This window comes from Saimiri boliviensis, chromosome 11, assembly GCF_048565385.1.
Source record: "Saimiri boliviensis isolate mSaiBol1 chromosome 11, mSaiBol1.pri, whole genome shotgun sequence".
Lineage (NCBI taxonomy): Eukaryota > Metazoa > Chordata > Mammalia > Primates > Cebidae > Saimiri > Saimiri boliviensis.
Window position 1 is genome coordinate 83,716,495 of NC_133459.1, and position 15,092 is coordinate 83,731,586.

A 15,092-nucleotide genomic window follows, 5' to 3' on the forward strand; every position below is an offset into this window, starting at 1 on the left:
AAAATGTAGCAAATGGTAAAGAGCATATAGACACAATGAAGAAACTGCATCAACTAATGGGAAAAACAAACAGCTAGCATCAAAATGGCAGGATGAAATTCACACATAACAATATTAACCCTAAATGTAAATGGCGTAAATGCCCCAATCAAAAGATGCAGACTGGCAAATTGGATAAAAAGTAAAAACCCATTGGTGTGCTGTATCCAGGAAATCCATTTCATGTGCAAGGACACACATAGGCTCAAAATAAAGGGATGGAGAAAGATTTACTAAGCAAATGGAGAGAGAGAAAAAAAAGCAGGAGTTGCAATCCTAGTATCTAATAAAATGGACTTTAAACCAACAAAGATCAAAAGAGACAAAGAAGGGCATTACATAATGGTAAAAGGATCAATCTAACAAGAAGAACTAATGATCCTAAATATATAGGCACCCAATACAGGAACACCCAGATACATAAAGCAAGTTCTTAACAACCTACAAAGAGACTTAGATTCCCACACAATAATAGTGGAAGACTTTAATACTCCACTGTCAATAGTAGACAGATCAATGAAACAGACAATTAACAAGGCTATCCAGGACTTGAACTCAGATCAGGGCCAAGAAAACCTGACATCTATAGATCTCTCCATTCCAAATGCAAAGAATATACATTCTTCTCAGCACCACATCACACCTACTCTAAAACTGAACACATCATTGGAAGTAAATCACTCCTCAGCAAATGCAAAAGAACAGAAATCATATCAAACAGTCTCTCAGACCACAGTGCAATCAAATTAGAACTCAGGATTAAGAAATTCACTCAGAACTGGACAACTTCATGGAAACTGAACAACTGGCTCTTCAATGTCAACTGGATAAACAATGGAATGAAGGCAGAAATAATGATGTTCTTCAAAACCAACGAGAATGAGGACACAATGTACCAGAATCTCTGGGACACATTTAAAGCAGTGTCTAGAGGAAAATTTATAGCAATAAATGCCCATATGAGAAGCAAGTAAAGATCTAAAATCGACATCCTATCATCAAAATTGAAAGAGCTAGAGGGGCATGATCAAAAAAACTCAAAAGCTAGCAGAAGACAAAAAATAACTAAGATCAGAGCAGAACTGAAGGAGATAAAGACAGAAAAAAAAAAAAACCTTCAAAACATCAGTAAGTCCAGGAGCTGGTTTTTTGAAAAGATCAACAAAATAGATAGACCATTAGCCAGATTAATAAAAAAGAAAAGAGAGAAGAATCTAAGAGATGCAATAAAAAACAATAAAGAGGATATCACCACAGATTCCACAGAAATACAAACTACCGTCAGAGATTACTACAAACAACTCTATGCACATAAACTAGTAAACCTGGAAGAAATGGATAAATTCCTGGACACTTACACCCTCCCAAGCCTAAACCAGGAAGAAGTCAAAACCCTGAAGACCAATAAGAAGGGCTGAAGTTGAGGCAGCAATTAATAGCCTAACAACCAAAAAAAGTGCAGGTTCAGATAGGTTCACAGTCGAATTCTACCAGACATACAAAGAGGAGCTGGTATGAATCCTTTTGAAACTATTCCAAACAATCCAAAAAGAGGGAATCCTTCCCAAATCACTTTATGAGACCAACATCATCCTGATACCAAAATCTGGCAGAGACTCAACAAAAAACGAAAACTTGAGGCCAATATCTATGATGAATATCAATGCAAAAATCTTCAACAAAATACTGGAAACTGATTGCAACAGCACATCAAAAAGCTTATCCATCACAATCAAGTAGGCTTCATCCTAGGGATGCAAGGCTGGTTCAACATATGCAAGTCTATAAACATAATCCATTACACAAACAGAATCAAAGACAAAAATCACATGATTATCTCAATAGATGGAGAGAAGGCCTTCGATAAAACTCAACAGCCTTTATGCTAAAAACTCTCAAGAAACTAGGTATCCCTGAAACATATCTCAAAATAATAAAAGCTATTTACAACAAACCCACAGCCAATATGATACTGAATGGGCAAAAACTGGAAGCATTCCCTTTGAAAACTGGCACCAGATATGGATGCCCTTTCTCACCACTCCTATTCAATATGGTATTAGAAGTTCTAGCCAGAGCAGTAAGACAAGAAAAAAAAAATAAAGGGTATTCAATTAGGAAAGGAGGAAGTCAAATTGTCTCTATTTGCAAATGACATAATTGTATATTTAGAAGACCCCTTCATCTCAGCCCAAAATCTCCTGAAACTGGTGAGCAAAGTCTCCGGATACAAAATCAATGTGCAGAAATCACAAGCGTTTCTTTACACCAATAACAGACTCAAAGAGAACGAACTGCCAAATCAAGAACAAACTGCCATTCACAATTACTACAAAGAGAATAAAATACCTAGGAATACAACTAACAAAGGATGTAAAGGACCTCTTCAAGGAGAACTACAAATCACTGCTCAAGGAAATAAGAGAGGACACAAATAGATGGAAAAACATTCCATGCTCATGGTTAGGAAGAATCAATATCATGAAAATGGCCACACTTCCCAAAGTAATTTATAGATTCAATGCTACCCCTATCAAACTAACTACAACCCTCTTCACAGAACTGGAAAAAACCACCTTAAACTTCTTATGAAACCAAAAGAGAGCCCATATAGCCAAGACAATTCTAAGCAAAAAGAACAAAGCTGGAGGCATCACACTATCTGACTTCAAACTATACTACAAGGATACAGTAATCAAAACAGCATGGTACTGGTACCAAAACAGAGATATAGACCAATGGAACAGAACAGAAGCCTTGGAGGCAATGCCACACAGCTACAACCATCTGATCTTTGACAACCCTGACAAAAACAAGCAATGGGGAAAGGATTCCCTGTTTATAAATGGTGTTAAGAAAACTGGCTAGCCATGTGCAGAAAGTAGAAACTGGACCCCTTCCTGACACCTTACACTAAAATTAACTCCAAATGGATTAAAGACTTAAACATAAGACCTAACACCATAAAAACCCTAGAAGAAAACCTAGGCAAAACCATTCAGGACATAGGCATAGGCAAGGACTTCATGACTAAAACACCAAAAGCATTGGCAACAAAAGCCAAAATAGACAAATGGGATCTAATTAAACTCCAGAAAAGTATAGCAAAAGAAAAAATCATTAGAGCAAACCAGCAACCAAGAGAATGGGAAAAAATTGTTGCAATTTACCCATCTGATAAAGGGCTAATATCCAGAATCTACAAAGAACTAAAACTGATTTTACAAGAAAAAAAAAAAAAACAAATAAACCCATTCAAAAGTGGGTGAAGGACATGAACAGACACTTTTCAAAAGAAGACATATATGAGGCCAACAAACATATGAAAAAATGCTCATCATCACTGGTCATTAGAGGATGCAAATCAAAACCACAATGAGACTATCTCACACCAGTTAGAATGGCGATCATTAAAAAATCTGGAGACAACAGATGCTGGAGAGGATGTGGAGAAATAGGAACACTTTTACACTGTTGCTGGGAGTGTAAATTAGTTCAACCATTGTGGAAGATGGTGTGGCACTTCCTCAAGGACCTAGAGATAGGAATTCCATTACTGGGCATATATCCAAAGGATTATAAATCATTCTATTATAAAGACACATGCATACATATGTTCATTGAGGCACTGTTTACAATAGCAAAGACCTGTATCCAACCTAAATGCCCATCAATGACAGACTGGACAAGGAAAACATGGCACATATACACTGTGGAATACTATGCAGCCATAAAGAACTATGAGTTCATGTCCTTTGTAGGGACATGGATGAATCTGGAAACGATCATTCTCAGCAAACTGACACAAGAACAGAAAATCAAATACTGCATGTTCTCACTCATAGTCGGGTGTTGAACATTGAACAATGAGAACACATGGACACAGGGAGGGGAACATCACACACTGGGTTCTGTTGTGGGGAAATAGGGGAGGGACAGCAGAGGGTAGGGAGGTTGAGGAGTGGCAACATGGGGAGAAATGCCAGATATAGGTGGTGGGGGGATGGAGGCAGCAAACCACATTGCCATGTATGTACCTATGCAACAATCCTGGATGTTCTGCTCATGTACTCCAGAACCTAAAGTGCAATAAAATACGTATTTTAAAAAACTGTAGGAAAATATATTTCTTATCTTTAATTCTATACCACAGTACACTATCAATCAAATATAAGTATATAATAAAGACATTTTCAGATATGAAAGATCTCAAAAACAAAAACCATTATCTTCTTTATAGAAAACACTCCTGGAGGATGTGCTTTTCCAAAATGAGAGAGTAAAATGAAGATGTAAATCCAGGAAAAAGAGGATTCATTACAGAAAGGAAGAGTATTCCAGGAAGATGGTGATAAGAGGTAAGTTTTCAGTTACATGGTACAGCTACAGAGCAGCTAGTCCAGTTTGGTGTAAGAGAATGGAGAACTTCAAGTGCAATTTATTCTACAAACTGAGACATTACCAGATGTATTTATATGTAGCCAAATGATATTTATACTTTTTGTAAAGATTTTTGAATGAATTCGTGATATTATGAAGAAAACAAACAGAAAAGCAATAAATTTATAACCTTTAGGGAAACAAAAATGTTGTGCAAGGAAAGCAATACAAGTGTATATAATTATTATATTTTTAGACTGAATTAACTGTGAACAATAATGTAAATTTTGAATATCTAACCAAAATTTATGACATACTGTATGAGAAGGATGGAACAGAAGGGGTGTGTGTGTGTGTGTGTGTGTGTGTGTGTGTGTGTGTGTGTATCTATGATAGCAGTGTTATATTCTTCTTTCCTATACAGGTATGTCAATAAATAATGAGACTGACAAAACAATCAATAATACCAGTGTAAGAATGCTATTTAGATATGTGGTGGTAATTCCCAAAGAAACCATTAAAAGTGTTTTGAAAGTGGTTGGCTAAAATTAGTGGTGGAGGATGGAGGACTAACTTTTTCATTATAGGACTCAGTACTATTAGTATTTTAAACTTATGTGTTCAACTTAGATAAAAATAAAAAATAAATTATTCAATAATATAATCAACTAAAAGAAAAGAAACTTATATAATGGCAAAGTAGTTCTTAGCAAGGGAGTTGCTGGGGCCTGGAATGATGTAAGTTCAGGCTTGGAGATGAATAACTATAAGCAGACTATAAGAGGTTTTACCCAAGATTAAATTACTCACTGGAGACAGAAACACTACTAGGGCCCCATGTTCTTTCTTTGGCTCAGTAAGCTTTTTTATCCCACATTAAAAAGCTTTTAGGATATGATTAAATATTTATCCATAAAACTTTATTACTTCTGAATGATGCTATATGAACATTAATGAGAAATTAGAATACGGTCTCAAAATTAACACTTTTAAATGCCTACTATATGATATCCATTTAATAAATCTTAACCAAAATAATTTACACAACTATCTAATGCAGTAGTAGTCACCACTATTTTATAGATAAAGCTGAAGTTTTAAAAGATAGATCACCTTGCTCAAAGTCACACAGGTAGTAAGTGCTTATATCCCTTCACTTCACTAGTGACTTTTTCCAATATTGTGTGTTAATCATCATCTTTGTTTCATTAAAACAGTGTGAAAATATGCAAAACATCTGTAGCTTAATTTTATCAGTGCTACATGTCACAGACTGGCTTTTTAAAGCATTCTCTATGAAGCTCATAAAACTAAGACTAAAGTTTCAACAGACAAAACTTTAAGAATAAGGCTACACAAGTCAGTGATGAATAATTACTTCCTATGAGACAATTTACATTGTCTTTACACAGGTTCTAGAGTTAAGATGTTTTAGCAGGAATAATTTCCCACTCAAACAATGTTTCTTATTTGGTTAGTTGGGCTCTGCTAAGGTTAAGCTAAAGAAAACCTAACATGAAAGAAGACCTTTCTGTAGCTTTCTGATTTTTGCTCATAAGCAGTTTAGTATCATGATCAAGAAGGCTTTTTCAGCGAAAAGGCTAAGACACGTTCCCACCTAGACCCCATACAATGTTGAAAACTCAATGCTGAAAATAATTATAAAATCATAAATCCAGATAATACTTTGGAAATCCAGTCTGAATCATCACTGAATCTCAATATGGTCTGTTTCTTTCAAGGAACATACAAATCATTTTCTGATCCTTTCATCATTTTCCACTGGAATCCAGACAGGAAAGCCTTCATTATTTATTCACACAACAAGCCTTTATTGAGAATTTGCTCTATGCCAGACACTGACCTGGGTACTGGGGATACAAACATAAATGAGATAGGTCTCATCTTGATTGATCCATTGGTGATCCAAAGGACATACTGCCATCTTCCTGAACTGCCTTAGTATGCCCACAGAAAATTTCAAAATGGAAGTCAGGAATCTGAAACTGCTTCTCAATGAAAAAAGCCATGTGATTGGACCAGAATTTCTAGTGGCTGCTTATTTAAAGAATTACATCCTTTTAGCAGAAGAGAAAAACTATTTTCAAATAGTTGAATGAATGGATGAATGAAGAGATAATTACTCTGGGTTATTTCAACAGAAATATTTTTAGTTTGTTGGCCAACTGTGGCAGAACTCACTCTCTCTTTCTCTCCCTCCCTCCCTCCCTCACTTTAATACTTTAAGTTCTGGGATACATGTGCAGATGTGCTGCAGGTTTGTTGCATAGGTATACACGTGCTATGGTGGTTTGCTGCACCCATCAACCGGTCATCTACATTAGTTATTTCTCCTAATGCTATCCCTCCCCTCTCCCCCCACCCCCTGACAGGCCCCGGTGTGTGATGTTCCCCTCCCTGTGTCCATGTGTTCTAATTTTTCAGCTCTCACTTATGAGTGAGAACATGTGGTGTTTAGTTTTCTGTTCCTGTGTTACTTTGCTGAGAATGATGGTTTCTATCTTCATCCATGCCCCTGCAAATGACATAAACTCATCCTTTCTCATGGCTTCACAGTATTCATGGTGTATATGTGCCACATTTTCTTTATCCTGTCTCTCACTGACAGGCATTTGGGTTGGTTCCAAGTATTTTCTATTGTGAATAGTGCTGTAATAAACATACTTGTGCATGGGTCTTTAAGGTAGAATAATTTATTATCCTTTGGCTACATACCCAGTAATGGGATCGCTGGGTCAAATGGTATTTCTGGTACGAGGTACTTGAGAAATCGCCACATTATCATCCAGAATGGTTGAACTAATTTACACTCCCACCAACAGTGTAAAGGTGTTTCTGCTTCTCTACATCCTCTCCAGCATCTGTTGTTTTCTGACTTTTTAATGATCACCATTATAAGTGGCATGAAATGATATCTCATTGTGGTTTTGATTTGCATTTCTCTAATTACCAGTGATGATGAGCTTTTTTTCATATGTTTGTTGGCCACATAAATATCTTCTTTTGAGAAGTGTCTATTCATATCCTTTGCCCACTTTTTGATGAGGTTGTTTTTTTTCTTGTGAGGTTGTTTGTTTTTTTTCTTTTAAAGTTGTTTAAGTTCCTTGTAGATTCTGGATATTAGCCCTTTGTCAGATGGATAGACTGCAAAAATTTTCTTCCATTCTGTAGGTTGCCTGTTCACTCTAAGGATAGTTTCTTTTGCTGTGCTGGAGCTCTTTATTTTAATTAGATCACATTTGTCTATTTTGGCTTTTGTTGCCATTGCTTTTAGTCTTTCAGTAATGGAGTCTTTGCCCATGCCTATGTCCTGAATGTTATTGCCTAGGTTTTCTTCTAAGATTTTTATGGTTGTAGGTCTTACATTTAAGTCTTTAATCCAACTTAAGTTAATTTTTGTATAAGGTGCGAGAAAGGGGTCCAGTTTCAGTTTTCTGCATATGACTAGCCAGTTTTCCCAACACTATTTATTAAATAGGGAATCCTTTCCCCATTGCTTGTTTTTGTGAGGTTTGTCAAAGATCCGATGGTTTTAGATGTATGGCATTATTTCTGAGGCCTCTGTTCTGTTCCATTGGTCTATATATCTTTTTTGGTACCAGTACCATGCTGTTTTGGTCGCTTTAGCCTTTAAAATCAGGTAGTTTGATGCATTTTTAACTATAGTTTAAAATCCGGTAGTGTGATGCATCCAGCTTTGTTCTTTTTGCTTAGGATTGTCTTTGCTATGTGAGCTCTTTTGTGGTTCCATATAAAATTTAAAGTAGTTTTTTCCTAATTCTGTGAAGAGGGTCATAGGTAGCTTGATGCGGATTGCATTGAATCTATAAATTACTTTGGGCAGTATGGCCATTTTCAAGATATTGATTCTTTCTATATATAAGCATAAAATGTGTTTCTGTTTGTTTGTGTCCTCTCTTATTTACTTGAGCCGTGGTTTGTAGTTCTCCTTGAAGAGGTCCTTCACATCTCTTGTAAGTTGTATTCCCAGGTATTTTATTCTCTTGGGAGCAATTGTGGATGGGAGTTAACTCATGATTTGGTTCTCTGGTTGTCTATTATTGGTGTATAGGAATGCTTGTGATTTTTGAACATTGATTTTATATCCTGAGACTGTTGAAATTGCTTATCAGCTTAAGGAGATTTTAGGCTGAGACCATGGGGTTTTCTAACTATACAGCAATGTCATCTGCAAACAGAGACAATTTGACTTTCTCTCTTCCTATCTGAATATCCTTTACATCTTTCTCTTGCCTGATTGTGCTGCCAGAACTTCCAATACTATGTTGAATAGGAGTGGTGAAAGAAGCCATGCTTCTCTTGTGTTGGTTTTGAAAGGGAATGCTTCCAGCTTTTGCCCATTCAGTATGATATTGTCTGTGAGTTTGTTATAAATGGCTCTTATTATGTTGAGATATGTTCTATCTATACCTAGTTTATTGAGAGTTTTTAGCATGAAGGACTGTCTAATTTTATTGAAGGCCTTTTCTGCATCTTTTGAGATAATCATATGTTCTTTGTCATTGGTTCTGTTTATGTGATGGATTATGTTTATTGATTTACATATGTTGAACCAGTGTTGCATCCCAGGGATGAAGCTGACTTGATCTGGTGGATAAGCTTTTTGACATGCTGCTGGATTCAGTTTACCAGTTTTATTGAGGCTTTTTGCATGGTGTTCATCAGTGATATTGGCCTGAAATTTTCTTTTTCTGTTGTGTCTCTGCCAGGTTTTGGTATCAGGATGATGCTGGCCTCATAAAGTGAGTTAGGCAGGGTCCCTCTTTTTCTATTGTTTGGAATAGTTTCAGAAGGAATGCTACCAGCTCCTCTTTGTACCTCTGGTAGAATTTGGCTGTGAATCCATTTGGTCCTGGGCTTTTTTTGGTTAATAAGCTATTAATCACTGCCTTAATTTCAGAACTTATTATTGGACTGTTCAGGGATTCAACTTCTTCCTGTTTAATCTTGGGAGAGTGTATATGTCCAGGAATTTCTTCTAGATTTTCCAGTTATTTGTGTAGAGGTGTTTATAGTACTCTCTGATGGTAGCTTGTATTCTATGGGATCAGTGGTGATATCCCCTTTATCACTTTTTATTTTGTCTATTTGATTCTTCTCTTTTCTTCTTTATTAGTCTGTCTAGTGGTCTATATATTTTGTTAATCTTTTCAAAAAACCCATCTGGATTCATTAATTTTTTGAAAGACTTTTTGTGTTACTATCTCCTTCCATTCTGCTCTAATGCTAGTTATTTCTTGTCTTCTGCTAGCTTTTGAATTTGTTTGCTCTTGCTTCTCTAGGTCTTTTAATTATGATTTTAGGGTGTTGATTTTAGATCTTTTCTGCTTCCTCCTGTGGGCATTTAGTGCTCTAAATTTCCCTCTAAAGGCCACTTTAGATGTGTCGCAGAGATTCTGGTACATTGTGCCTTTGTTCTCATTGGTTTCAAAGAACTTATTTATTTCCACCTTAATTTTGCTATTTACCCACAGTAGTCATTCAGGAGAGGGTTTGTTCAGTTTCCATGTAGTTGTGTGGTTTGGAGTGAGTTTCTTAATCCTGAGCTCCAATTTGATTGCACTGTAGTATGAGAGACTGTTATGATTTCTGTTCTTTTGCATTTGCTGAGAAGTGTTTTACTTCCAATTATGTGGTCAGTTTTAGAATAAGTGTGACATGGTGCTGAGAAGAATGTGTATTCTGTGGATTTGGGATGGAGAGTTCTCTAGATGTCTATTAAGTCTGCTTGGTCCAAGCTGAGTTCAAATCCTAAATATCCTTGTTAATTTCTTGCCTCATTGATCTGTTTAATATTGATAGTGGGGTGTTAAAGTCTCCCAGTATTATTGTGTATGATCTAAGTCTCATTGTAGGTCTCTAAGAACTTGCTATATGAATCTGGGTGTTCCTGTATTGGGTGCATATATATTTAGGATAGTTAGCTCTTCTTGTTGTGTTGATCCCTTTACCATCTTTGTCTTTTTTGATCTTTGTTGATTTAAAGTCTGTTTTATCAGAGACTAGGATTGTAACCCCTGCTTTTTTTTGTCTTTCCATTTGCTTGGTAAATATTACTCCATCCCTTTATTTTGAGCCTATATGTGTCATTGGCTGTGAGATGGGTCTCTTGAATACAGCATACCAATGGGTCTTGACTCATCATCTAATTTGCCAGTCTGTGTCTTTTAATTGGGGCATTTAGCCCATTTATATTTAAGGTTAATATTGTTATGTGTAAATTTGATCCTGCTATTATGATTTTAGATGGTTATTTTGCCTGTTAGTTGATGCAGTTTCTTCATAGTGTCTATAGTCTTTACAATTTGGTATGTTTTTTTCAGTGGCTGGAACTGGTTTTTCCTTTCCATATTTAGTGCTTCCTTCAGGAGCTCTTGTAAGGAAGGCCTGGTGGTGACAAAATCTCTCATCATTTGCTTCTCTGTAAATAATTTTATTTTGTCTTCACTTATGAAGCTTAGTTTGGCTGGATATGAAATTCTGGGTTGAAAATTCTTTTCTTTAAGAATGTTGAATATTGGCCCCCACTCTCTTCTGGCTTGTATGATTTCTGTAGAGAGATCCACTATTAGTTTTATAGGCTTCCCTTTGTGGGTAACCTGACCTTTCTCTCTGATTACCTTTAACATTTTTTCTTCCATTTCAACTTGAGTGAATCTGGCGATTATGTGTATTTGGGTTGCTCTTCTCGGGAAGTATCTTTGTGGTATCTGCATTTCCTGAATTTGAATGTTGGTTTATCTTTTTACGTTCTGAATAATATCCTGAAGAGTGTTTTCCAACTTCATTTCATTCTCCCCATCACTTTCAGGTATACCAATCAAATGCAGGTTTGGTCTTTTCATATAGTCCCATATTTCTTGTTCATTTATTTTCATTATTTTTTTTCTCTAATCTTGTCTTCATGCTTTATCTTATTAAGTTTATCTTCAATCTCTGATGTCCTTTCTTCTGCTTGACTGATTCAGCTCTTGATACTTGTGTATGCTTCACAAAGGTCTCATGCTGAGTTTTTCAGCTCCATCAGGTCATTTATATTCTTTTCTAAACTGGTTATTCTAGTTAGTAATTCATGTAACCTTTTTTCAAGGTTCTTAGCTTCCTTGTATTAGGTTAAAACATGCTCCTTTAGCTCAGAGGAATTTGTTATTACCAACTTTCTGAAGCCTACTTCTGTTAATTCATCAAACTCATTCTCCATTCAGTTTTGTTCCCTTGCTGGTGAGGAGTTGTGATCTTTTGCAGGAGAAGAGGTGTTCTGGTGTTTGGAACACTGCACTGGTTTTTCCTCATCTTTGTGGCTTTATCTATCTTTGGTCTTTGATGCTGGTTACCTTCAGATGGGGTTTCTGTATGAATGTCCTTTTTGTTGATGTTGATGCTATTCCTTTCTGTTCATTAGTTTTCTTTCCATCCCAGGTCAACTTCAGACTGCTGTGCTAGCAGTGAGAATTTCAAACCAGTGGATCTTAGCTTGCTGCTCTGTGGGGGATCTGCTGAGCTAGACCACTTGGCTTCCTGGCTTCAGCCCCCTTTCCAGTGGAGTGAACAGTTCCATCTTGCTAGTGTTCCAGGTGCCACTGGGGTCTGAAAAAAAGCTCTTGCAGCTAGCTCAGTGTCTGCCCAAATGACCACCCAGTTTTGTCCTTGAAACCCAGGGCCATGGTGGTTGTAGGCACTAGAGGGAATCTCCTGGTCTGCCGGTTGGAAAGACTGTGGAAAAGAATAGTATCTGGGCTAGAGTGCACCGTTCCTCAAGGCACAGTCCCTCACAACTTTCCTTGGCTAGGGGAGGGAGTTCCTCTACCCCTTGCACTTCTCAGATGAGTTAACATCCCACCCTGCTTCAGCTTACCCTCTGTGGGCTGCACCCACTGTCTAACCAGTCCCAATTAGATGAGCTGGGTATCTCAGTTGGAAATGCAGAAATCACCTGTTTTCTGCATTGATCTTGCTGGGAGCTGCAGACCAGAGCTGTTTCTATTCAGCTACCTTGCCCAGGAATCCCCAGTACTGAACTCTTAATCTGCATGTTGGCACTTTCTGACTGGAAAATAAAACTCAGTGTTCCTAGTGTTTTTGTTCTGAAACAAATTCTGCTTAACATGAAATAGCTTGTAGGACCAGAGGGAAGTGATGGACAGGAATACATTCTATGGGTGAATACTTCTGCTAGACAAGATTAGAAACTAAAGGGAAAAAAAAAACAACAAACAAGCAGGTTTTTATTTCCAAAGAAGAGAAATAAATAGCATTCTAGTTTGTCATTTCAGTCCTTTCAGAGAGCTGGAATTCACAATTTCAGCAGCTTTCTACATGAATGCATTAAAAACACTACATTGATTTGTGCTCTGCTATTTAACTTGAGAACATGTCTTAAAAACTTACAAGGCAATCAGAACTCTAAAACTGTTCTATTTGTTTATAAAGTCCACATAAAGTTTTTCTCCCTCTAGTGAACCCAACCTTGTGTCGGGGCCCATTCAAGAAGGAAAAGCCTGAGTTCTTTTTGTTAAAAATGGTAAAGTCAGCATTCTCACATAGCAAGAAAGGAGTGGGCCAGCTCCCTCCTTCCTCTTATTTGCACAGTTTATTCAACAACAACAACAAAAGAAAAAAAAAACACACATTTTTTCCATATGTAACCTTAGATGTGACTGTAGATTCCCAAACTGTTTACAACAAATGTGGAACAGTCTGCAAGCCTGTCCAAATGTACATTGCCTGGATCATTTCAAGTCATATTCTTTCCCCCCATGGAGCAGACGCTCTAACTTAGCCTGAAGTTTGGCTTGACAGGCAGAATGAACTTATTGCTCCAGCTGTGTCTGATAAGCAGATGACAAGATAAAATATTCACTTCATTTGAGTCCTGCACTAACTAGCAAAGTGTAGATAATTAAAGACCAATATGTAGAAAATGAACTGGGCCCTGTATCTGCAATCTTGATTTAGGCAACAAAGAGAAATACTTTTCAATTTTAGCAAATCTGTGAAGTAAACTTTGAATTCTTCTTGTTTACAGCTCATAATGAGTTACAAACATGTTAAACAACAAAATGTCTCAAAGTCCTTGAAGATTTCTTCTAGAAATTGGAAATCCTGATGGTTTTGTTTTGTTTTTGGCTTTAGAGTTATATACAGAACTAGTCAGAAGTGAGATTAATTTTCTGATAGTGAATTATTATTTACCAAATGTTACTATTTTTCACGAGGCTATACATTCTGTAAAGCATTTTTGTATTCATTATATATTAGTCTATGTTCTCCAGAGAAACAGAAACAATAGGATATATATTTATATAGAAAGAGATTTATTAGTTGAAGTTTAGAAGTCTCAGTACTGACCACTTACAAGATAGAGGCCCAGGAAATCCTATAATGTAATTTCAGTCTAAGCCTGAAGGCCAGAGGACTGAGAGGCTGATGCCCAAGGGCAGGAGAAGACCAATGTTTCAGCTCAAGCAGAAGGCAAAGTTGCCTTTCCTCTATATTTCTGATCTGCCTGGGCTCTCAGTGGACTGGATGATGCCCAGCCACATTGGAAAGAGTGATATTCTTTACTCAGTCTACTGATTCAAATGTTATGCTCTTCTGGGAACATTCTAATGGACACATACAGAAATAATGTTTCACCAGCTATATGGGCATCTCTTAGCCCAATCATGCTGACATGTAAAATTAACCATTACATTCTACTTCTTTTAATTTTTACAAACGTGCAAAATGTGTGACAGTACGACATAGGCAGGGGACTTGTTTGGACTCTGAGAATAAAACCAGCTGAGTAGAGCAACCTTGAGGCAAGATACTTAAGTTGGCCAAAGAACCAGTTTCCTCATCATAAAATGTAGATTAATAAAATTTGTCATACAAAATTGTTGTGAGGATTACATGGGATAATCTTTGCAAAACTGTTTTGTGAGCGTTAGATTATTATGTAAAGCTCTTAGCACCATGCTTGTCACATGGGACAGGCTCACTATATGATAATTCTTGCTATTTTTAGACTGAGTAGGATAGATTACTACATTTAAAAAGGTTAAATGATTGCTCAAAGCACATAATCAGTTATTCCATGCACAGGGGATTAAAACAGAGGCATTCTGCCTTGTATACCTGTATACTTTATATATACACATGGAGCTTTGATCCATGCAAATGGTACTATACTAGATACAGACGGGGATAAAAACACAGAAAAAAGTTAGAAACACAGTCCAGACTTCCTCTCTGAGGCAAAATGAAGTCACAGGAACCAGATTTATTCTTCTGTCTAAAACTATCTAAAGATAAACAGAATGAATACAACAATAGTTTGCAAGACACTAGACATCAGGCAACAAAGCACGGTGGTTTCTAAGAGATGAGAAGCAAACAAAGTGAGCCCTACAAGTACCCCAACTTTCTACAAAAGAGTTTCTAGGGTATGGGAAAACATATGAGGTACACAAAGTACATCTTGAGTTGAGGAGATGCATCTAAGGAGAGTAAGGCAGTGAGGGTTCATAGGAAACAGTACCAGAGAAGAGACAGCTGCTCAGACGGAGAACTCTGCAGCTCTGCAGAGGCTTCACCTGAATACTGATCAGGGCATGGATGCAAGAAAACCAGGAATAGAAAGATATTAA